We start from the raw sequence: 24,932 nt of genomic DNA on the forward strand, positions 1-24,932 counted from the left end.
GTCTCGTGCTAGTACCGCCTCGATTCGAGGGCTCCTTTTTCGTGTCGGGTTTTACGGTACTGGCCGCGGCTGTGGGGCGCCGTAGTACCGCTCCTGTGCGGTAGTACCGCCCTCCCTCCGCGGTAGTACCACTGTGGGCCAAGCGGTAGTACCGCGTTGTGTAGCGGTAGTACCGCTTATAGTGGCAAGCGGTAGTACCGCTGGCACAGCGGTACTACCGCTCTCTTCGGGGCAGAAGGGGGGTAACAGTTGGTTTGTTCCCCCCACTATATAAAGGGGTCTTCTTCCCCAAAGTTGACTCACCTCTTCCCCCAAAAGCTCCATTGTTGCTCCAAGCTCCATTTTCGCCCGATCTCTCTCCCTAGCCAATCAAACTTGTTGATTTGCTCGGGATTGGTTGAGAAGGCCACGATCTACACTTCCACCAAGAGAAATTTGATTCCCCCCACTTATCCCTAGCGGATCTTGTTACTCTTGGGTGTTTGAGCACCCTAGACGGTTGAGGTCACCGCGGAGCCATAGTCCATTGTGGTGAAGCTCTATGGTGTCGTTGGGAGCCTCCAATTAAGTTGTGGAGATTGCCCCAACCTTGTTTGTAAAGGTCCGGTCGCCGCCTTCAAGGGCACCAATAGTGGAATCACGGCATCTCGCATTGTGTGAGGGCGTGAGGAGAATACGGTGGCCCTTGTGGCTTCTTGGGGAGCATTGTGCCTCCACACCGCTCCAACGGAGACGTACTTCCCCTCAAAAGGAAGGAACTTCGGTAACACATCCTCGTCTTCACCGGCTCCACTCTTGGTTATCTCGTTCCTTTACTTTAGCTAGTTTACTTGTGTTATATCTCTTACTTGCTTGCGTGCTTGTTGTCGTTGCATCATATAGGTTGCTCACTTAGTTGCATATCTAGACAACCTATTTTGATGCAAACTTTAATTTGGTAAAGAAAAGCTAAAAATTGTTAGTTGCCTATTCACCCCCTCTAGTCAACTATATCGATCCTTTCAGTTGGTATCAGAGTCTCGTCTCTTTATTAAGGACTTTACCGTCCAAAGAGTATGGTTGACGTCGTAGACGGTGCGGAGGAGCACTTCGGTGAGAATCCAGTCTCGTCTACGGGAGATGGGGGAACCGCGGTCTCTCGTGAGGAATTCAATGTGGCGTTGGACACATTGAAAACCTCCATGACGACCAAGGTCGAAAGCATGTTGAATAAATTCTTAGAAGGGCTTAAACTTACCACCGCACCGTTGAAAGTGGGTGATCCCGCTAACAAGGTGACGGATGCTACCTCCGACAAGGGGGAAGCTTCGAGCGAGAAGGCTCCTTGTTCTAGTGATAAAAATGGGACCGGCATCTTTGCCCATGTGAAACCTCCACCTGTCTATGGTGGACCGCTCCCTTCCACTCATTTGAATCATGCCGGCCCGGCCCCTAAGATTGAGAAGAATGTAGATTTTGATTCTTGGGTCTATCGTTTTAAGCGTCATTTAAATCATGTGAACACTAACCTTTGGAGAATCATTGAAGAAGGTTTTTATCCGCATGACCGAAGTAACTTCACTCCTAGAGAAGTTGTGGATCATCAATTCAATGAGAATGCTCTCTTCATCATCCAAGAAGCAATCCCACCCGAAGATCTTCCTCATCTCCGGCCTTACACCGTGGCCAAAGATGCTTGGCTCCAAGTTGTTTCCCTCTATCGGGGAAGCGCAAGCATTCAACGCTCCAACTATGAAGTGGTGCAAGATGAAGCCGACGAGTTTGCAATGAAAGAAGATGAAGAACCTCGTGAGCTTTTTCGGAGAGTAACCAAACTCGCGGTCTCTCTCCGAGATCATGGAAGTAAGGACACGGATGACAATTGGATCAAGCGCAAATTCCTCAAGGCAATGATGCCCTACCACAAAGCCATGTCCTCCGTAATTCGTCAAAGGCCAGACTTCCACACCTTGTCATCAAGTGAAGTGTTGGATGAGTTTGTTGCTATGAGCATCTTGGACAAGACCGCCGACAATGCGGTTCTTCGCTCTCAAAGAATAAATAAGCCCAACCTTGCTCTAAAGGCCAAGGTTAGTATGGAGGAAGAGGATGAAGAGGAAGAAGAGGAGGGCAACCTCGAAGATACGAAGTATGCCTATCATGAACACATGGCTCTTGCTTCAAGGCAATTTTGGAGCAAGAAGAACACGAGGCCAAACTTCAACAAAAGCAACTCAAGTGGCGCAAAGGGCAAGCAACGGATGAGGACTTGCTTCAATTGTGGCAATGTGAGCCACTTTGTTGCGGAGTGCCCTTACGAGAAGAGGGAAGACAATGGTGGCAAGCTCATTAGAAAAGACAAGGCCAAGTCGTTCCCCAACAAGAGCAACTTCACCAAGAAGACTCCTCCCAAGGCGTTGGTGGTTCAAGAAGAGTACAATGAGGATGATGACGATGATGAAGATAGTGAGTCGGTTGCCATGGCCTCCGTTGCCATTGCGAAGACTCCACGGGTGTCTCTCTTCGACTCACCCAATGAGAACATCACCGCCAAGTGCCTCATGGCTAAAGCCACCAATAAGGTAACCTCCAACATCAAAACTAGCATCATTAATCATCCTTCTTCGACGGATAGCATTGATGAACATGAGGGGACAAATGTGGAGGAAAATGAGTTTGAGATCTTTATGGGTAAACTCAAGGGTAAATCCAAGAAGCACTTCGTTGCTCTCTTGGAACAACTTGGTGAAGCCAATGACATGATCGAGGATCACGAAGATACCATCTCTAAGATGGAGGGGCATAGTCGTGACTATGCCGATGAGATTTCGGATCTTTCCAATGCTCTTGACGAAGAGCGTGGTCTTCGTTTGGCTCTTGAGGAGTCATACAACGATGATCATGCTAAGTTAAAGAAAGATCTTGATCATGCTCTTGTTGTGTCTCGTGTGCTAAACTCCGAGAAGGCAAAACTTGGGGTTGATCTTGCTAGACTCAAAGAGGAGTTTGGCATTCTCGACAAGGCTCACAAAGTCTTGAAGGGTGTTCATGCTAGCCTCAAGGAGTCTCATGATCAACTCCAAGTGAAGCTAACAAAGGAGAAAGCCACCTTTCCTCATATGGTGTTAATTGATAATGCAAATGCTACTAACCCGTGTTGTGAGCATGTGCATCTTGTTGAGGAGAATGCTAAGTTGAAGGAGCAACTTGAGAAAGGCCTTGTGTCATGCATACAAGGTGAGAAGAACCTCAACGACCTCTTGAGCAATCAAAAGGAAGTTGTGGCCAAGGAGGGGATTGGGTTCGCACCCAATCCCAAGAACAAGAAGAAGAATGACAAGACCAAGCGACCTCCTCCTCTCAAGCAAACTTTTGTGAAGGAGGGAGAGGGTGCTTCCAAGGAGAAGAAGAACAATGCGAAGGGTGGCGGTGTCAAGAAAAGCAATGCCACTCCTTCCAACAAAGCCGGCGACTTTAATCCTTCTTATGTGTTATGCCGTGCTAGTGATGGGCATGTTTATGCCAAATTCGTTGGTTCTCCTCATGAGTACATTGAATGGTCTATTTGGGTTCCTAAGACCCTTGTTGCTAACATCAAAGGACCCATTACAAAACGGGTACCTAAAACCAAGCATTGATCTCTTGTAGGTGTTTGCTTCTGGTGGGGGATCATGGTTGCTCGATAGTGGAGCTACAAATCATATGACCGGAAGCAAGGACTTGGTGGTGGACGTGCACAAGATTCCATCTATGCCCACCAATGTCGAGTGGGGTGATGCCTCGTCTTCTAAGGTATTGGGACTCGGCAAAGTTGTCATTTCTCATGATCTCACGATCGAGAAGGTCATGCTAGTTGAGTCCCCTGCATACAATTTACTTTCCGTTCGTCAACTTGCTATCATGGGCTTTGCCACTTTCTTTGATATTGATACCGTGGCCCTCTTGTGGAGCAAGACTCTTAAGGTAGCCTTTGTTGGGCATGTCGAGAACGGTCTCTATGTGATTAACTTTTCGGAGCAACCCACTAAGACCGCGACATGCCTAATGGCTAAAGTTGACGTGGGATGGCTTTGGCATCGCCGTTTAGCCCATGTCAATATGAGATCTTTTCAAAGTCTTCTCAAGGGGGACCATGTCCGTGGACTAACGAACGTTAGTTTTGCCAAAGATCGTGCTTGCAGTGCTTGTATCGAAGGAAAGCTTCATGAGAAGGCTCACCCTCCCACGACTCTTATTTACTCGAAGAGGCCATTGGAGCTCCTTCATTTGGATCTCTTTGGGCCTCCATCCTTTGATAGTCTTGGGGGTAGAAAGTATTGCTTGGTAATCGTGGATGACTATTCTAGATACACGTGGGTGTATTTCTTCAAGAGGAAGAGTGAGACCCAACAAACCGTCATTGACTTTGCAAATGAAGCCCAACGTCAACACAATGCAAAGATCTTGACAATAAGAAGTGACAACGGCACCGAGTTCAAGAACTACACCTTGGATGAGTTTCTCAGTGATGAGGGGATCAAGTATCAATATTCCGCACCTTACACCCCTCAACAAAATGGTGTTGCGGAGAGGAAGAACCGGACGTTGATGGATGCGGCAAGGACCATGATGGCGAAGTTCAAGTCTCCATACAACTTTTGGGCCGAAGCCATCAACACCGCGTGTCATGCTTCACATCGGCTCTATCTTCGCAAAGGCTTGAACTAGACTCCATATGAGATCCTCACCGGTAACAAGCCCAACCTCAAGTACTTTCGGGTGTTCGGGTGTAAGTGTTTCATTCTCAAGAAAGGTGTTCGTTTGTCTAAATTTGAGACTAGAGCTCATGAGGGCATATTTGTTGGTTATGCTACAAACTCCCATGCTTACCGTGTTCTCAATAAGTCCACGGGACTTATTGAGGAGACGTGTAACGTGGAGTTTGATGAAAATAACGGCTCCCAAGTGGAGCAAAGTGGTACTTGTGATGTAGGTGATGAAATTCCTCCCCAAGCCATAAGAAGAATGGGTATTGGATATATCCTACCCATTGAGGAACCCCTTGTGGCCGAAGGAGAAGGACAATGCTCCACTCAAGTGGAGCCATCACCAACCCAAGACCCACACGCTTCCGAAGAACAAAGTGAAGGCCCACAACCTCATGAACAAGATCAAGGGCAAGATCAACCTCAAGATGGTGGTGATCCACCAAATGATGCCCAAGGTCAAGTTCTTCCCCTCGAGCTAGTTCAAGATCAAGAACAAGCTCAAGACGACGCTCAAGATGATCAAGTAACCCCTCCTCACTTCACTTCCGAGGAGGAATTGGAGCGTCGTGCCACTAAGATCGCTTCCAAGCTCACCACCAAAGGTCATCTCATGGAGAATGTGGTTGGAAGCCTAAGAAAGGGGGTAAGCACTCGTAGACAATTAGCAAACTATTGTGAACATCATGCGTTTGTTTCTTGTGTCGAACCCCAAAAGGTTTATGAAGCGCTTGAGGACCCGGATTGGCTCAACGCCATGCATGAAGAACTCAACAACTTCGAACGTAACCAAGTGTGGAAGTTAGTGCCAAGGCCAACCGGGAATCATAATGTCATTGGAACCAAGTGGATATTCAAGAACAAGCAAGATGCTCATGGAATCATTGTTCGCAACAAGGCTCGTTTGGTGGCACAAGGCTACTCCCAAGTCGAGGGTATCGACTATGGTGAAACCTTTGCCCCCGTTGCTCGCCTTGAATCTATTTGTTTGTTGATTGCTTATGCTTCTCATCATAATTTCACTTTGCAACAAATGGATGTGAAGAGTGATTTTCTTAATGGTCCCATAAATGAGTTGGTATATGTCAAACAACCCCCCGGGTTCGAAGATCCCTATTTCCCCGATCATGTGTATCAACTCCACAAGGCACTCTATGGCCTTAAACAAGCCCCACGTGCGTGGTATGAGCATCTTATGGAGTTGTTACAAGATCGTGGATTCGAAATCGGGAAAATCGACCCCACTCTTTTTACTAAGAAGGTCAAAGGGGAGTTGTTTGTGTGCCAACTATATGTTGATGATATTATTTTTGGTTCTTCTAACAAAGCTTTCAATGAAGAATTTGCCGCTCTCATGACCTCAAAGTTCAAGATGTCTATGATGGGAGAGTTGAAGTTCTTTCTCGGATTCGAAATCAAACAAAGAAGAGAAGGAACCTTCATCAACCAAGCCAAATACACTCAAGACATGCTAAAGAGATTCAAGCTAAGTGATGTCAAGCCGGCTTCCACTCCAATGCCCACCAAGTACCAACTTGACATTGATCCCAATGGTAAAGCGGTGGATCAAAAGGTATATCGCTCTATGATTGGATCCTTGCTTTACCTTTGTGCATCTAGACCGGATATCATGTTGAGTGTGAGAATATGTGCACGGTTTCAAGCCACACCTAAGGAAAGCCACTTTGTGGCGGTCAAGCGAATCTTTCGATATTTGGCTCATACCCCAAACTTTGGCCTATGGTACCCAAGAGGAGCAAACTTCAAGCTTGTAGGTTATTCGGACTCCGATTGGGCGGGAGACAAAGTGGATAGGAAGTCCACTTCCGGAGGGTGCCAATTTCTTGGTTGCTCTTTGGTAAGTTGGTCTTCTAAAAAGAAAAGTTGTGTGTCTCTCTCGTCCACCGAAGCGGAGTATGTGGCGGCCGGAAGTTGTTGTGCACAACTCTTATGGATGAGGCAAACTTTAAAGGATTACGGTGTCATTTGTGACAAAGTGCCTCTTTGGTGTGACAATGAAAGTGCTATCAAGATTTCTCTCAACCCGGTGCAACACTTCAAGACAAAGCATATTGAGATTCGGTATCACTTCATCCGGGATCATATTAGGTGAGGGGAGATCGAGCTCAACTATGTCAACACTCATGATAACCTTGCAGATATTTTCACGAGGCCATTGGATGAAGCAAGATTTCGCGAGTTAAGGCATGAGCTAAATATCATTGATTCGAGCAATGTGGTTTGAACCTTTGCACACCCCTCACATTCATTGTGCTTTCTTGTCTAGGTGTAGGCATGGACGTAGGGGGAGTGTTGTTCTCTCAATGAACTTTCCCTCCCCCCACAATGCATAAAATGATCTCACTCTTTCACATTAGCCATTTTTGATGGTACTTGTGCTTCAAAGACGAGCTTTGGTCATGGGCCCAAGGATAATTCTTCGCGGTGCCATACCAAGTGACTCAAACATAGGTGGCCTCGGCCACCGCCCTCTCGTATAGAGGCGTGTGATTCTTGTTCTCTTGCTAGTGCTCTTGTTGGTCTTCTTGCCGGTATTTCCCGTCTTTCGTTTTGCACCATATGTGTTGAGTCTGGTTTGAGTTGCGCTGGGCGGTACTACCGTTGTGCAGGAGCGGTACTACCGCTGGAGCGGTACTACCGCTCCACGGAGCGGTACTACCGCTTATACGGCTAAGCGGTACTACCGCCCCTCACCACGGTACTACCGCTGAGGGGTGGGGCCAGGGGGTTAAGTCGTGGGCAGGGGTGGTTTCCTCCACCCCATACCCATTTGCTTCGTCCCCTGGTTCCTCTTCCTCTCTCTCCAGCGCCATCTCGCCGCGGGAAGGCTCCGGCGGCCCTCCGTCTCCGGACCGTTCCTCTCCATTTCCTTCGGTGGAGTCGATCCCCACCTCGTCCTCTTGCCATGGATGCCGGTATTGCCCCCGTTCCTCTTCTCTTCTTGCTAGTTTTCAGATCTCGCGTTTTAGGGGCAATAGTAGTTGCATCTCTAGATTTTTGGCCAAATCTAGGCTTGAGTAGGTTGGAGAAGGCAACTAGACTCTTTGGATTGATGTTTGGTAGGTTTATTTTTGAATTTGGCATCCCCGGTAGTGTCGGATCTGACCACGGCAGTAGGGATCCGCCGTGCCCCGTCTCGGGCGGTACTACCGCCCATCTGGCACGGTACTACCGCTGGAGCGGTACTACCGCTCCACGGAGCGGTACTACCGCTTATGTGGCTAAGCGGTACTACCGCTGAGCAGGCACGGTACTACCGCTGGATGCCCAGTTCCATTGTTTCCTACCACATGTTGATCCATCTTTGTAGTGTTTATTTGGTTTTGATCGTTCCTTCTGGTTGTTTCTTGTGTCCGTGTGTTTGGTTCCAGGTGATGAACATCCTGAGCAGCAAGTCCGCCGTGTCAACCCCGGGCGTTCAACGTCGAAGCGGTACCGCTCATCTGAGACTGCAGGTGGTTCTTCCAGTGCTCCACAGCCGGCAGGTGGTGCTTCCTCAAGTGCTAATCCTCCTCGCAAGAAGAAGATTGCCAGCCGACCGAAGCCAAGTGGCAAGAAAGTGACTGAGATGTCTAGCAAGGAATTCTGGGACAGGCGTCGGCGCAACCCCTATGAGGAAGACCAAGAACCCAATCTTGTCAACCGCCCGTTCTGGAACCGGTTTCAGTATGCCACATACTTTGATGTGATCAAGGCTAAGAAGAATCTCTTTGTCAATGTTCATTCCATCAACACGGATGCTACGGAGAAGGACCTTGAGTACTTTGGTGATGCCCTACAGATGTGCTCTCAGTTGAACATCCTCATGATCATGTAGTTCAACAAGGACTTTGATGCAGATTTGCTGGCACAGTTCTTTGCCACTGTTCACCTAGGAACTGACGCAGACAGGACTCTGACTTGGATGACAAATGGAAAGGTGCTAGCTGTCAAGTGGCAGGCCTTCATGGGGCTGCTTGAGGTGGAAGATCAAGGGCTCGAGACTCCAGTTGGTTTTCGTCCTCACCAAAATGTCACCTCCACTCACAAGCAAGCCCTCTGGCCCTACTGTACTCGGAAGGTCCACCCTGAGACCAGGAAGGAAACCTATAAGTTGTCTACCTATCTGGACATCCTTCACCGTATCTTCCGCGAGACTCTCTTCCCTCGTATTGGGAATCTGGACATGGTACACTCTTACCTTGTGGACATGCTTCTCTTCTGCCAGCGTGAGAAGGACGCAAACACCGGCGAGTCCCTGGACATCTCTCACGTCATGTGGTCTGAGCTTCTGGCGGCTGTTTCTGAGCGCAAGTGCCCAATTTATGGTCCGTTCATCATGTTGCTTATTGAGAGGGCCTGGAGACATACCTATCCTGAGGAGCAGCTGGAAACTGGAGAGTTGGTCTCTCATGAGATCAAGCGTCTGAGGAAGAAGGATAATTGGGGTAGATCTGGAGCTCCATCTTCTGCTGCTGCCATGGAGATCGAGGACGAGGCTGATGCCGGTGATGATGATGAGGATTATGTGCCTCCTGGGACAGAGCCTTCTGCAGCAGAGCCCTCTTGGGCAAAGAAGCTCAAACGCAAGATGAAGAAGCTGTTCTGCATGGAGTCTCATGGTCAGTACATGACTCATGTGGCTGAGAAGAAGGCAAGAGGACGTCACAAGGAGCTGATGCGTCAGATGGGTGCGACAGTCACCAGCGGCTCTGAGGGTCAGATTACTGAGGAGGAGGAGGAGTGGGTCCAGCAGCACTGTCCGTGGACCGACTCAGATGCCGAGCAGTTTCCGGGCGAGGACGGCAGTGCAGATGATCACGCAGAGTCCTGATGTTCGAGATCCTCAGCATGCTCTCACCTGGAGCCGTAGGGTAGCTCTTTGTCCCTTTTGGTGTCTCGATGCCAAAGGGGGAGAGAGTTTAGGGATTTGCGTCGTTGTGTTGCGAGTGTGTCTTTGCCTTTGTGCTTTCGTTATGTGCTACTTTGTGCTTTGCTTGGACCTTGTGCTTTGCTTGGTTTTGTGTTCAGTGAGACTTTAGTTCGAGTCATATGGTGTGAGACATATGCTACCCTATCATTATCATATCTTTATCTTTGTCTCTAGTCATTTGATATCTCATGAGTCATATGGTGTGAGACATATGCTACCCTATCATTATCATATCTTTATCTTTGTCTCTAGTCATTTGATATCTCATGAGTTATATGCTTCATTATGTTATATATCCTGCTATCTTATATCTCGCTTAGGTTGTTGGTCTCTAAAATACAGGGGGAGTGTTGATCCTAGTATGTGTGTCGTGCAGTTCAAAGCACTTATCTTGATGGCACACATCTAGGGGGAGCCCGTCTATATTTTAGAGATTTGGGGTTTGCTTATGTCCTTTGTTTTTTCCCAGTTGTGCAAATCCTGTATTGTCATCAATCCACCAAAAAGGGGGAGATCGTAAGGGCATATTTATCCCTAAGATGTTTTGGTGATTGATGACAATGCTTTTGCGGTCTAATCGTGTGCGTTGAGTGTTTTTCAGAGATTCATCCTTTTGGCACGAGACAATTTCCTCCCCTCGGAGCTTAAAGCAAAGACGGTGTAGTCCTTTCGAATTAGTTTGGTGGACTAGTTTCATAGGGATCACCGTACTAAGGGGGTCCGTTTTGGTAAGGCTAGGGCGGAATCATCACGTACACTTCCTTTGCCCCTCCCTCTGAGCCTTTCCGTTTCGATGATGGGCTTGGTTCTCCTCTCTTTGTGCCCTCTCTGGTCCCAGCAGTAGTACCGCGGGCCAGAGCGGTAGTACCGCTTGGGTGCTACAAGCGGTAGTACCGCTCTGGAGCGGTAGTACCGCTAGTAGCCCCCATGTGTGTACTAACTCTGGTCCCAGCGGTAGTACCGCGGGACGGAGCGGTAGTACCGCTTGGGTGCGACAAGCGGTAGTACCGCTCTGGGAGCGGTAGTACCGCTCCAGAGCAGTAGTACCGCTAGTGGCCCCAAGCCGTAGTACCGCGGTGGTCTCGTGCTAGTACCGCCTCGATTCGAGGGCTCCTTTTTTGTGTCGGGTTTTACGGTACTGGCCGCGGCTGTGGGGGGCCGTAGTACCGCTCCTGTGCGGTAGTACCGCCCTCCCTCCGTGGTAGTACCGCTGTGGGCCAAGCGGTAGTACCGCGTTGTGTAGCGGTAGTACCGCTTATAGTGGCAAGCGGTAGTACCACTGGCACAGCGGTACTACCGCTCTCTTCGGGGCAGAAGGGGGGTAACGGTTGGTTTGTTCCCCCCACTATATAAAGGGGTCTTCTTCCCCAAAGTTGACTCACCTCTTCCCCCAAAAGCTCCATTGTTGCTCCAAGCTCCATTTTCGCCCGATCTCTCTCCCTAGCCAATCAAACTTGTTGATTTGCTCGGGATTGGTTGAGAAGGCCACGATCTACACTTCCACCAAGAGAAATTTGATTCCCCCCCCCACTTATCCCTAGCGGATCTTGTTACTCTTGTGTGTTTGAGCACCCTAGACGGTTGAGGTCACCGCAGAGCCACAGTCCATTGTGGTGAAGCTCTGTGGTGTCGTTGGGAGCCTCCAATTAAGTTGTGGAGATTGCCCCAACCTTGTTTGTAAAGGTCCGGTCGCCGCCTTCAAGGGCACCAATAGTGGAATCACGGCATCTCGCATTGTGTGAGGGCGTGAGGAGAATACGGTGGCCCTTGTGGCTTCTTGGGGAGCATTGTGCCTCCACACCGCTCCAACGGAGACGTACTTCCCCTCAAAAGGAAGGAACTTCGGTAACACATCCTCGTCTTCACCGGCTCCACTCTTGGTTATCTCGTTCCTTTACTTTAGCTAGTTTACTTGTGTTATATCTCTTACTTGCTTGCGTGCTTGTTGTCGTTGCATCATATAGGTTGCTCACTTAGTTGCATATCTAGACAACCTATTTTGATGCAAACTTTAATTTGGTAAAGAAAAGCTAAAAATTGTTAGTTGCCTATTCACCCCCCCTCTAGTCAACTATATCGATCCTTTCACCCGTCCTTCTGCAGATTGACCCCATGTATCGAAAGATGTCCTTCTGAGGCACCACATGCCCATCAAGGCTAACTCCTCCTCGCGCCTAGTAGTACTGAAACCGCACATCAGTACTCGGTTTTAGTTCTACTAAGCCTAAACCCTTTCAATTCCAAGGTTTTTCTCCATAACTCTAACTTCCTATTTACCCCCGTCCGACTATCGTCAACTAGCACCACATCATCCGCAAAGAGCATACACCATGGGTATCCCCTTGTATATCCCTTGCGACCTCATCCATCACCAAGGCAAAAAGATATGGGCTGAAAGCTGACCCCTGATGCAGTCCTATCTTAATCGGGAAGTCATCGGTGTTGACATCACTTGTTCGAACACTTGTCACAACATTATCGTACATGTCCTTGGTGAGGGCAATGTACTTTGCTGGGACTTTCTGTTTCTCCAAGGCCCACCACATGACATTCCGCGGTATCTTATCATAGGCCTTCTCCAAGTCAATGAACACCATATGCAAGTCCTTCTTTTGCTCCCTGTATCTCTCCATAACTTCTTGTACGAAGAAAATGGCTTCCATGGTCGACCTCTCAGGCATGAAACTAAACTGATTTTTGGTCACGCTTGTCATTCTTCTTAAGCGATGCTCAATGACTCTCTCCCACAGCTTCATTGTATGGCTCATCAGCTTAAATCCACGGTAATTAGTACAACTCTGAACACCCCCCCTTGTTCTTGAAGATTGGTACTAATATACTCCATCTCCATTCTCCCGGCATCTTGTTTGACCAAAAAATGAGGTTGAAAAGCTTGGTTAGCCATACTATCGCTATGTCCCCGAGGCCTTTCCATGCCTCAATGGGGATACAATTAGGGCCCATCGCCTTGCCTCCTTTCATCCTTTTACAAGCCTCCTTGACCATAGAATCCTGGATTCGCCGCACAAAACGCATGCTGGTCTCATCAAAGGAGTCGTCTAGTTCAATGGTAGAACTCTCAATCTCATTGAACAACTTGTTGAAGTACTCCCGCCATCTCTGCTTAATCTCCTTGTCCTTCACCATGAGTTGGTCTGCTCCGTCCTTGATGGATTTGACTTGTCCAACATCCCTCGTCTTCCTCTCGTGAATCTTGGCCATCTTATAGATGTCCCTTTTGCCTTCCTTCATGCCTAACCGTTGGTAGAAGTCCTCATATGCCCGACCCCTTGCTTCACTGACAACTCGCTTTGCAGCCTTCTTCGCCATCTTGTACTTCTCTATGTTGTATGCACTCCTATCCATATACAGGCATCTGAAACAATCTTTCTTCTCCTTAATCGCCTACTGGACATCATCATTCCATCACCAGGTATTCTTAGCTTCGCTTCTCCTTCCCCTGGACATTCCAAACTCCTCCGAGGCCACCTTATGAATGCAAGTCACCATCTTCATCCACACATTGTCTGCATCCCCTCCTTCCTCCCAAGGGACCTCCTTAATAACCCTCTCCTTGAACGCCTGAGCTACCTCCCCCTTGAGCTTCCACCACTTCATTCTAGCAAATTTGGCACGCTTATCCCTCTAGACACGAATCCGAAAGTGGAAGTCGGCAACCACCAGCTTATGTTGAGAGACAACACTCTCTCCAGGTATCACCTTACAATCTAGGCGCGCACGCCTATATTCTCTTCTTGAGAGGATGAAATCAATCTGGCTAGAGTGTTGGCCACTACTAAAAGTCAGCAGATGTGATTCTCTCTTTTTAAAGAGGGTGTTAGCTATGATCATGTCGTAGGCTAGAGCAAAGCTTAAGACATCTTCTCCTTCTTACTTCCTGATGACATAGCCAAAGCCCCCATGCACCCCTTCAAGACATGTGTTAGATGTACCCACGTGTCCATTGAGGTCTCCTCCTATGAAGAGCTTCTCGCCAATCGGTACACTCCTAACCATGTCCTCCAGGCCTTGCCAGAACTCCCTCTTGGTGTTCTCATTGTGGCCCACTTGTGGGGCATACGTGCTGATAACATTGAGAACAAAGTCCCCAACTACTAGCTTGACTAGGATAATCCAGTCCCCACGTCTCTTGGCGTCTACCACTCCATACTTGAGGCTCTTGTTGATCAAGATGCCTACACCATTTTTGTTTGCAGCCATCCCCGTGTACCACAGCTTGAAGCCGGTATCCTCCACCTCCTTCGCCTTTTGGCCCCTCCATTTGGTTTCTTGGACGCAAAGGATATCAACAACTCTCCTCACCATTGCATCAACTAGCTCCCGAAGGTTCCCTGTCAGAGACCCTACACTCTAGCTACCTAAGCGAATCCTCCTAGGCTCGGCTAGCTTCCTTACCCTTCACACTCGTCGAGTCAAATGCGAAGACCCTTGCTCATTTTCCACTACATCCGGGCGCCGATGTAGCGCGCCACTAGGGACGCGATGAGCCGATCCTTGCTCACTTGACACCGTATCCAGATCAAGATACGGTGCGCCACCTGGGGGTGACGGCCTGCTGACCCTTGCCCATTTGACACCACACTCGGGTTTCGATGTGGCACATCGCTGAGAGGGTTACGCCCCAATGAAAATCTTTAGGGTTTCATCTCCATAAGAGTGGCTGAGTTTTTACGTTAGCTCGCCAAGCCTATCACAACCCTCCTCCTTTACCCAGGCTTGGGACCGGCTATGTTGAGATAACACAGGCGGAGTTGCGTGCTAAATCACCAAGTGTTGAAATTTCAGAGCCTAGCAAGCGAAAGGGGAAGAGTACTAGTGTTGAAGATATTATAGGCACTAAAGAATTAATGATCAAAGAGCCGATTATTGTTGATAATCTGGCTAATTCTAATAAAGATGTGGCTGCTGTCCTGCAAGGTCCCATGGCTAATGATCATGAAGCTAGCACAAGCCGGGCCAAGCCGAGGGATCCAAAATATAATCATCCTAAGTGGTGTCCTCCCGGTCTGGCCAAGGCACAAAAAAGGAGATTGCAGCGCATGAGGAGCCACGAGAAAATAGAACTAGAAGCAGAAAAGCAAAGGGATAAATTGTTCAATGAAACCCGTCCCATGATGCCCGCAAAACAATTATGGAAGCCTAATCAAAAGGAAAACGTAGTAGCTTCTGCATTGATCATAGCAGCACCTATACCACCAACGGAGGACGATGCGGCGGCTATTACATCGTCCACTTCACCTATTACTTCATCTTCACTTGGAGATATTTCAGAGTCGGTGGACATGCTTGAGGATGGAGATGATATGCTGGATTATGGGTCTACACCGGTTCATGAAGTTATGGATATTAATACGGTGTATTACTTACTCGTTGAATTTCATGCAATGGATGAAGAAGGGGAAGTAGCTCAGCTGGATTTTGGCCCTAAAAATGCTATATTTGAGAAGCCAAAAGAACCGGTGACGAACTTGAAGCCATTATTCCTTAAAGGTCATATTAACGGATCACTGGTTGCTACAATGCTTGTTGATGGTGGTGTTGTGGTGAATCTTATGCCATATTCGGTCTTCACAAAATTGGGACTGCGCGATGAAGAGTTGATAAAGACCAACATGGTGCTTAATGGATTTGAAGGCAAAGAAAAACTGAAGCCAAAGGAGTTATATATGTGGAGCTTATGGTCGGAAGCAAAACTTTGGCTACCACGTTCTTTGTCGCCAGGTGCAAGGTAATTACAATGTGATATTAGGCCGTGATTGCGTTCATGCAAACCAATGCATGCCATCTATTATGTGTCGGTGTACAAAAGTAGGGGTCCTATTTTATACCCCTTTACCTGTGCACGGGCAGTTGAAGCCGCGCCTGCGGCCACACTTAGCGGGGCAGAGGAAGGAAGCAAAGACACAAGACAACCAGAGCAACGCCAAGCCAGAGACACGAAGCGCAGAAGGGCGAGGTGAGCTCCCCCGGCAAGGCCCTTGCCGGGGGCGGCCTCCACAGCCCTGGCAAGAACCTTGCCAGGGCAACTTGCCCAGCACCAGCAGAGCCGCCACCCTTGAGCCTAAGAGTTCCGACGCCATCACCCACATTGGAACCAAGGCTCGGGAGGCGCCTCCCTGGTGGCATGCAGATCTTTGTGAAGACCAAGATCATACAAGACTAGATGAGAATGAGAAGACGATGATCCTCGGCAAGATCCTTGCCGAGGATACCCACGAGACCCCCCGGCAAGACCCTTGCCGGGGACGCCCATGACGCCACGGCAAGACTCTTGCCGAAGACATTCACGGGGCCACAGCCAGGCCCCCACCTGCCAAGACTCCACCGCCGTTCACACACACCTGCCAGCCCACCAACTAGGCGAGCACCTGCATGGTGACGTGCGGCCTCCAGGCCAACTCAGCAAGCACCTGCGTGGTGGCATGCAGATCTTCGTGAAGACTTTGCCACCGCACCAGCTCCCCAGCCAGCCAGCCAGCGTGGCACTACACGCCTCGTCAACTCGGACGCGCGTCGAAGCCAGGTGAGGCGGCGACAACTGGGACGAGCTTCCTTACCATCCCCGATAAAGCAAGAAGGGCACGTCGGCATCGCATTAAATGCGTTTTTCCTACGGTGCCAGGAGATAGACTCGACTACTGTACGAACTTTCCACCTCCTGTGTGCCACTGTGGCAGCCCCTTTATCTATAAAAGGAGGCCCGCGGCGTACTGGGAGAGGATTCGGACTTTTTGGACCCTGCACGCTTTGTAGCTAGTCCACGAACACCAGATAAACATACACCAGCAGGAGTAGGGTATTACGCACGACTTGCGGCCCGAACCTGGATAATCCCCCTGCGTTGATCTTCTAATCCCGCTTTTTCCACAGCCCCGCGCCCGCCAACCGTAGCAAAAGGGATTCTACGTGATCCCGTAGGTGTCGTTTCCCCCGACATCTTTGGCGCGCCAGGTAGGGGGCGCAAGCTATGAGAATCCGGTTTTGAAGCCGACGCCTCGACTTCATCATCACGATGACCCCCAAGAAGAAGGAGATGACCGAGCGAGCGGCACCATCCACAGACGTAGTGGCTGTCCGCGCGGCGACAGAAAAGCTAAGTCACGCAAAACTTTGAGTAATTCCTTTATATATAAGGTTATTCTCCTCGGAGATCTTGCTCTTTGTATGAGAAACCTGCACGCGATGGGGGCCTTCCGTTGTTGGCAACGCCCTTGTTCTGTTTCGAGTCCGCTCAACGGTTCAAGCGGCCGCGTTGAGAACGGCAGGGTGGCCTTCCCGTTATTGTCAACGCCCTTGTTCTGTTTCGAGTCCACTCAACAGTTCAAGCGGCCGTGCTAAGAACGGCGAGGTGGTTTGCCTGGCCGCAAGCACACCCGGCCGGCTGTTGAGGATCCGTCCTCGAAACGCCATGGCCTGGGTTTACGTGCCGGCAAGCCTATCCAGTTAAGCGTAGGGTGTACATACAAAGAGAGATCGAACAGGATAATAACATGCGTCGTTCCAAAGTAACTACAGAGTTATATTACACCAGTTGTTGCTACGGTTCTAACTAAAGATAAAAATTGTCTTGGTCATGAACCCACAACGATGATGGGAAACGGGGTGCCTAGTCCCGGAGCTGGCCCTCTATCCTCCGAACTCCGTCGACGCGGCTGATGATGGGCTCGATACGCTCCTCGAGCGCCGCGAGGTCCACGTCCTCCGGCAAGCTCTCCAGCGCGTCGGCGAAGTCGACGTCGGGGTTCCAGTACGCCATCTTGGTGAGGACCTTGGTCAAGGCGCCCCGACAAAGCTTCCGGGCCTCATTGGCCAGAGAGGTCGCTCGGTTGGCCCGAAGCCGCTCCAGGGCTCCGAGGACGCCCTCGAAGAACAAGGTCAGCCTGGCGTTGGGGCTCACGTTCTGCTCCTGGGAGTACATGACATCCGGCAGGCCCATGGTGGCTAGCAGCGCGGTGAGCCTCCCTGCGACGTCGACGAGGCGACCGATCTAGAGGTTCACGCCCTTCGCGTAATCCTCGTACTCGGCGGCGCCGTTCCTCCGCAGCCGTCTCTCCTCCTCCAGGTCCTTGGTCAGGGTCTTCTACCGGGCCCTGACCTCCGAAAGCGTCCCCTCCAGGCCATTAAGGTTTAGCTTCAGGTATTTGATGGAGTTATTGGCCTTGAAGAGCAGCTCGGCCTTGCCGAGGACTGCGGCCTGCGCCTCCACCAAAGCGTCGTTGATCGTGTTTTTCTCCTTCGTCAGCTCCAGGACCTTTTCCTTCAGCCCGTCCCGCTCCACCTCTAACTCCTTCACCTTGCCGCCGTGGACTAGGGCCTGAGCATCGAGTGCCTCCTTGCGCCTCTGCTCCAACTCCTGGGTCCGCTGCGCGACAAGCTTCTCGACCTCCTCATCCTTGCCGCGGAGTGTGGCGGCAAGCGCCTCCTCACGGGCGGCAAGGTCTTCCTCCTGGGAGTTCAGTAGAGCCTGGTGCTGTTGTCGAGCGGCCTCATCTTTGGTGGCCTGCTCCTTCGCCAGCTCCTGGGCCTTCTCGATGTCGGTCCGCTTCAGGATGAGCTCCTGTTTGCGCTCGGCCAGCAAGCCCGGGCCACCCTCAGTTCTTCATGGGCCTCGCGGAACCAGACCCGCGTCTCAGTGATGCGCTCCTTAAAATCCGCTTCCGCTTTGTCCACCGCCGCCATCTTGGATTTCGCCTGGTCGGAGCGGGCACGATGGAGCGCCTGGAGCTTCTGGAAGTTGACGCTCATGGCCCGGAGAAGTTGCTCCTCTTGGGAACCGCCATCACCAGGGCTCGGCTCATCAACAACCTGGAGCCCGACGGTGGCGAGCACCTCGTCGTCAAACACCTCCCCCTCAACCGGCGCCCTAGCGCCCGCTGTCCCTGGGAGGTGGACGAACAGGCCGTCGCCCACCTTCAAGTACCTGCCCGAGACGGGGCCGGAGGGGAGGGAGGTTGGTCGTCAACCACCTCCTCCTCAGAGGCAGCCTTGCCGGCCTCCCAAACTGCGGCCTCGCCGGCCCCTTCGGCAGCAGCCTTGCCGGCCTCTCCGGCAGACCCCTTGGCGGCCTCCTCAGTAGCAATCTTGGCGGCCTCCTCGGCAGCGACCCTGTCGGCCTCGGCCTCGGCGTCCTTGGCGACCTCCTCGATGACGAGGTCGATATCTTCTTGGTCCATCGAGGGAGGATCTGGATACCAGAAGAAAGAATGGAACGAGGTCAAGATCAAAACACAAAGAGAAAAAAAAGGAAAGACAGAGACGAAAAGCCGGCCACGTACCTGCGCCAAGCTGGGAAGAAGTGTCCCCTTCCCCGCCAACATTCGTTGCCGGGATGGAGCCACCCAAGTTCGCCTCCTCCTCTCTCTCTCTCCATGTGTGTGGGCCCGGTGGTGGGGGTCCTTGCCGGTGACGCCCCCTGGGCGGCGTGGTCGACGGGGGCAGCGTGTTAGGAATGGCCCCCAGGGGTTCCTCCTGCTGTCGCTCTCCTCCTACGATCCTGGCAAGGTCAGCGTAAACAATTCACACCCTGATGCCCATCGACAAGGAAATAAGCAGTAGGCTCACGCTGGGGGCTGAAGCAGGGGCTGCGCCTGGGGCTGGTGTCCGAGCCACTCTTCACCAACACCGGTGTTTGCGGAGTGCCCACCGAGGGCTTGTCGCCCGTCAAGGCCTTGGCCCTCTTTGCAACCCTCTGAGTCAGCGTCTCCATGTCCCTGGGAAGACAAGATTGAGTTAAAGAAGGATAAGCATAAGCGTGGGGTCAGAAGGTGAAGGGGGCGAAGTACCTACTCGTCCTCCACCTCCTCTTCCACCACCCTCCTCTTCCTCTTCGGGCTAAAGGACCCGAGGTCGAAGTCGGCCTCCGGGGTACTATCCGCAAGAGGAGGAGAGGGGGATGGGGACCTGCGCCGCTTGGACGAAGGAAGGGCAGTCGCAGTCCTCTTCACCACCGCGGCCTTCGCTGCCGCGGCCTTCATCGCCCTCGTCTCACGCACGAGCTGCCCCTAGGCCGGCTGCCGCTGCGTGGTCCTATCGGGCCGGACCGGCTCGCCAGAGCTGGCCCGCCGTAGGATGTGCTGCCTCCCCGCGGCCAGGGGATCAAGCTCCTCGACCTCCTCTTCGAATGACTCGTCGCCCGCGTCTTCAACAAGGGGGGCCCCGGCGCTGGCGCCACTGGCCTCCCCGGCAGACTCCGCCCACTGGGCGAGCTCCTTCTCCTCCGCGGCCACGTCGGCCTCATCCTCCACGCCGCCAGCGCTGCCGGCCTCCCTGGCGAGCGCCGCCTCCGCCGCCCTGGCGGCGATGTAGTCCAGCTCCGCTTTAGTGGTGTCTTGGATGAGCAGCAGCTCGTCACGGACATAGCTTCCGACAAAGTGTCGAAGAACTCCTGCACCTTCTCCACTGGCGGCTTGGCCCAGGCCGGGTCAAGGCCATGTGCATTGAAGTCCAGCATCATGGCGATGATAGAGGACTGGCGAGAGTTGTTGCTCAGCGGGACCACTCCCGCCGGCAACCCAAACAGGGGCCCCTTGACGACCTTGCCGGCCTTCGCGGCCCTGCCGGTCCTCTCGGCTCTGCCGTCGCCGTCCACGTCGAGCTGAAAGAGCCTTTGGCAGAAGTGGGCGTGCCCCATCACCGTAAAGTTGTGCTTCAGGCCGGGGCAGAGCCTCATGATGTCGGCCGTGTTCCTGAAATCCCAGGCCGGCCTCCCCTTGTTATGCAGCGGGGCGATTCAGCAACGGATGAAGTCGGCCCCGATCATCTCGAGGGTGAGCCTGGCCATGGCGAGGCGATGGATCCTAGTGGTGGCGACCGTGAGCTTCCCGTCGTTGGCGTCGAGGTCGCTCCAGTCCCTGCGGCGAGTTGGCGGGCTCTGACGAACCCGACAGAACTCCTGCGGGTCCTCCTCCTCGATCCAGCACCACCGGCTCCGCCATTCCTCCCACCTCTCCTTCTGAGCACCCTCCGGATACGTGCCCTTCTCCTGGGTCCTCGGGATCCAGGTGATGCAGCTGGAGATAGCGCCCCCTGGCTGGAGGCGAGGGGAGAAGTAGTGGCGGAAGAGCGCCGTGCTAGGGAGCACCCCGGCAAAGCCCTCGTAGAGGTGGGCAAAGAAAGCCATGCACGCCACGGCATTCGGCGTAAGATCCAGAAGATGAAAGCCGTAGGTGTGCATGACGTCGTTGAAGAAGTCAGAGAAAGGGGGGTAGAGCCCGCAAGAGAAGAAATCGACGAAGAAGGGGTACCCATTTGGGCCGGCCTTGGCGAACTTGGCGGGGACGGCGCGCGTGGCAGGGTGCCACGTTGTCTTCCTCCCCCACAGGGGCAAGAAGTAGTTCCTGAGGTGGACCGCATCGACCGTTGAAGGGAAGTAGGCGAGCTGCGTCCGCCGCACCGCCAACTCGCTCTCCAGCGCCTCCTTCTCCCCGGCGTCTTTGGCTGCTCCTTTGCCCTTGCTGGTTTTGGGTGCCATGGCGGCTGGGAGAGGGCGAAGGATCAAGAGCAATGGGGGCGCAGCGGCAGCAAGCAGAGGCGAGAGTTTCGAATCTTTCGTCGAAGGAAGAAAGGGGGAACGGCGATTCCGAGATTGGAAGAGGCGTAGAGGGTAAATGAGCAGCGTGCCTGCAGTTTTTCCTTTTTATAGGGAAGGCGCGGGCCGCCTCTTTACCATTTACCACGGTGTGACGCATGAGTGCAGCAACCGCCCCACGCATGACCCCCACGTCACGCGCGACCCCCACGTCGCGCATTCAGCGCAGGTCGTGGGGAAGCGCAACTAGCGAGGGAGTTACTGCAGTAAAACTTGGCCCCGCATGCCCACGCACCATTTTGGGCCTAGCCCAACAATGCGTCATGCTTATGTGTGGCCCAGGCCCAGGGGCTCCTGTCAGTGTACAAAAGTAGGGGTCCTATTTTATACCCCTTTACCTTTGCACGGGCAGTTGGAGCCGCTCCTGCGGCCACACTTAGCCGGGCAGAGGAAGGAAGCAAAGACACAAGACAACCAGATTAGCACCAAGCCAGAGACACGAAGTGCAGAAGGGCGAGGTGAACTCCCCCGGCAAGGCCCTTGCCGGGGCGGCCTCCACAGCCCCGGCAAGAACCTTGTCGGGGCAACTTGCCCAGCACCAGCAGAGCCGCCACCCTTGAGCCTAAGAGTTCCGACGCCATCACCCACATCGGAACCAAGGCTCGGGAGGTGCCTCCATGGTGGCATGCAGATCTTTGTGAAGACCAAGAACATACAGGACTAGATGAGAATCAGAAGACGAAGATCCTCGGCAAGATCCTTGCCGAGGATACCCACGAGACCCCCCGGCAAGACCCTTGCCGGGGACGCCCATGACGCCACGGCAAGACCCTTGTCGGGGCCCCGGCAAGACTCTTGCCGAAGACATCCGCGGGGCCACAGCCAGGCCCCCACCCGCCAAGACTCCACCGCCGTTCCCACACAGCTGCCAGCCCACCAACTAGGCAAGCACCTGTGTGGCGACGTGCGGCCTCCAGGCCAACTCAGCAAGCACCTGCGTGGTGGCATGCAGATCTTCGTGAAGACTCTGCCACCGCACCAGCTCAGCAGCCAGCCAGCCAGCGTGGCACTACACGCCTCGTCAACTCGGACGCGCGTCGAAGCCAGGCGAGGCGGCGTCAACTGGGACGAGCTTCCTTACCATCCCCGATAAAGCAAGAAGGGCACGTCGGCAGCGCATTAAATGTGTTTGTCCTACGGTGCCAGGAGATAGACTCGACTACTGTATGAACTTTCCACCTCCTGTGTGCCACTGTGGCAGCCCCTTTATCTATGAAAGGAGGCCCGCGGCGTATTGGGAGAGGATTCAGACTTTTTGGACCCTACACGCTTTGTAGCTAGTCCAAGAACACCAGATAAACATACACCAGCAGGAGCAGGGTATTACGCAGGACTTGCGGACCGAACCTGGATAATCCCCCTGCGTTGATCTTCTAATCCCGCTCTTTCCACAGCCCCGCGCCCGCCAACCGTAGCAAAAGGGATTCTACGTGATCCCGTAGGTGTCGTTTCCCACGACATTATGCACCAATTTTTAATTCAATGGGTTGATGGTGAGGTGGAAGTCATTCATGCGGATAATTCGGCTCGTGTTGCTTTGGCCGATGCATCGCTGGATCGGCAACATCCCAATGCTACTTGCTTGACGGGGCACAACTTATCAAAATTTGATTTTCTCAGCGCTACAAAAAGTGGCTTCGTGCCTGTTTCTTTAAAGCCGGTTGGTGGTAATTGGCTCCAAGTATGATGTATTTAAATGGATTCTAACTCAGAGTGGTTACAAAAGCGTCTTTAGAATATCGACCCAATGAGAACGATATGTATGAGTCTATAGGAGAGTTAGATGATATGGATAACTTAGGACAAGGTTTTACATCAGACGATCCATTAGAGGAGATAGATATTTGATACGTCTCCATCGTATCTACTTTTCCAAACTCTTTTGCCCTTGTTTTGGACTCTAATTTGCATGATTTCAATGGAACTAACATGTTTGCAATGACAATTAGAAATTATAGTTACTCATGCCATGCTTAATTAGCTAGGAGTTTATAATGGTTTACCTTGCGTGCCAACATGCTTTTAAAATGGTTGTGATGAGGTATGATAGATGGTATCCTCCTTTGAATGATTCGAGTGGCTTGACTTGGCACATGTTCACACATGTAGTTGAAACAAAAATCAACATAGCTTCCACGATATTTATGTTCATGGTGATTTATATCCTACTCATGCTTGCACTCAATGTTGGTTAATCTCAATGCATGTTCATGACTATTGTCGCTCTCTAGTTGGTCGCTCCTCAATTTCTTGCTAGCCTTCACTTGTACTAAGCGGGAATACTGCTTGTGCATCCACCTCCATAAACCCAAAGTTGTTCCATATGAGTCCACCATACCTACTTATATGCGGTATTTAACTGCTGTTCCAAGTAAATTTGCATGTGCCAAATTCTAAACCTTCAAATGATATCTGTTTTGTATGCCCGAATCGCTCATGTAGCGACTGGGGGCTGTCAGTATCTTCCATGGTAGGTGGGTTATTCTCATGATGAGTGGACTCCGCTCGTCATTCACGAGAAAATGGCTGGTAATTGGGATGCCCAATCCCATGCTCAAATCAAATCAAAATATAACTCCAAACAAAACTCCCCCAGGATTGTTGTTAGTTGGACGGTACCCATTGTTTCGGACCAGCTGTGGAATGTGCTTGTTGGTGGTGGGGGAGTATAAACGTTACCATTCTGTTTGGGAACCGCCTATAATGTATCTAGTATGGAAGATACCGAGATCTCTTGGTTGTTATGTTGACAATGAAAGCATACCGCTCAAAATATTATTCATCTCTGTTTTAAAAACTCGAGCTCTGGCACCTCCGCAAATCCCTGCTTCCCTCTGCAAAGGGCATATCTATTTACTTTTGTTGCTGAGTCATCATCCTCTTATAAAAAGCACCAGTTAGAGAGCACCACTGTCATTTGTATGCTTTGCTATTAATCAATATTGAGTATGACTGTGACTGTATCTATTTTGCCATGAATTACAATGTCTAGTCAGTCCTTGATTTTCAGGGTTGCTCTGCGTTTATGTTTTGGGGTCTCAGAAATGGCTAGCGAGATACCATTTTGTTATATCATATCATGATTGTTTTGAAAAAGTTTTGTCATCCGAGATTTATTATTATTACTTGCTAGTTGATTATGCCATTGATAGGAGTAAATGTGAGACCTAAATGTTATTGTGAATATGGTTAGTTCATAATCTTTGCTGAAAACTTGAATGTTGGCTTTACATATTTTCAACAACAAGATCAAACAGAGTTTGTAAAAAAAATTCTTTATCACTTTCAGTTTGTCAACTGAATTGCTTGAGGACAAACAATGGGTTAAGCTTGGGGGAGTTGATACATCTCTATCGTATCTACTTTTCCAAACTCTTTTGCCCTTGTTTTGGACTCTAATTTGCATGATTTGAATGGAACTAACCCGGACTGACGCTGTTTTCAGCAGAATTGCCATGGTCTTATTTTTGTGCAGAAATAAAAGTTCTCGGAATGACCTGAAAAACCACGAAGAATATTTTTGGAATATATAAAAAATATTGGTGAAAGAATCAACCGAGGGGGACCCACCAACTGCCCACAAGGGTGGGGGGCGCACCCCCTGCCTTGTGGGTTCCCTGGACCTCCACTGACCTCAACCCCAACTCCATATATTCATATTCGGGGA

At 51.2% G+C, this 24,932-nt stretch overlaps 1 pseudogene; it reads right to left on the reverse strand.

Moving 5' to 3' along the window:
- Positions 1-11,831: 11,831 nt before the first annotated feature.
- LOC141021849 (uncharacterized) lies at positions 11,832-17,614 on the reverse strand (annotated as a pseudogene).
- Positions 17,615-24,932: the final 7,318 nt, after the last annotated feature.

This window comes from Aegilops tauschii, chromosome 4, assembly GCF_002575655.3.
Source record: "Aegilops tauschii subsp. strangulata cultivar AL8/78 chromosome 4, Aet v6.0, whole genome shotgun sequence".
NCBI lineage: Eukaryota > Viridiplantae > Streptophyta > Magnoliopsida > Poales > Poaceae > Aegilops > Aegilops tauschii.